The following is a 299-nucleotide window of genomic DNA, read 5'->3' on the forward strand; positions in this document are numbered from 1 at the left end:
AGACTTGGTCTCGCTGGCGCAACCGAAGTGCCAGGCTGGATAACTCATTAACCAGAAGGCGGCTGGAGGCAGGCAGGGCTGATGGCTGAGGCCGGGTGGAGGCCACCCGCGGCCGGGAAAGTCAAAAGTCCCGTTGTGTGGAAGTCTATGAGGTCAGATTCGGCCGCCTTACCGGGCCTTCGGTTGATGGTTTCCCGCTTGGGCAAGCGAGTCGGCCCGGCAAAGTGGCCACTTGCATTTTCTGGCAAGTGTCTGCGAACAACGTTAATGAGTTGAACCTTGGAAATTGCCGGAAGTCC

The sequence above is a fragment of the Pristiophorus japonicus genome, unplaced genomic scaffold (assembly GCF_044704955.1).
Source record: "Pristiophorus japonicus isolate sPriJap1 unplaced genomic scaffold, sPriJap1.hap1 HAP1_SCAFFOLD_625, whole genome shotgun sequence".
NCBI classification, from domain to species: Eukaryota; Metazoa; Chordata; class Chondrichthyes; family Pristiophoridae; genus Pristiophorus; species Pristiophorus japonicus.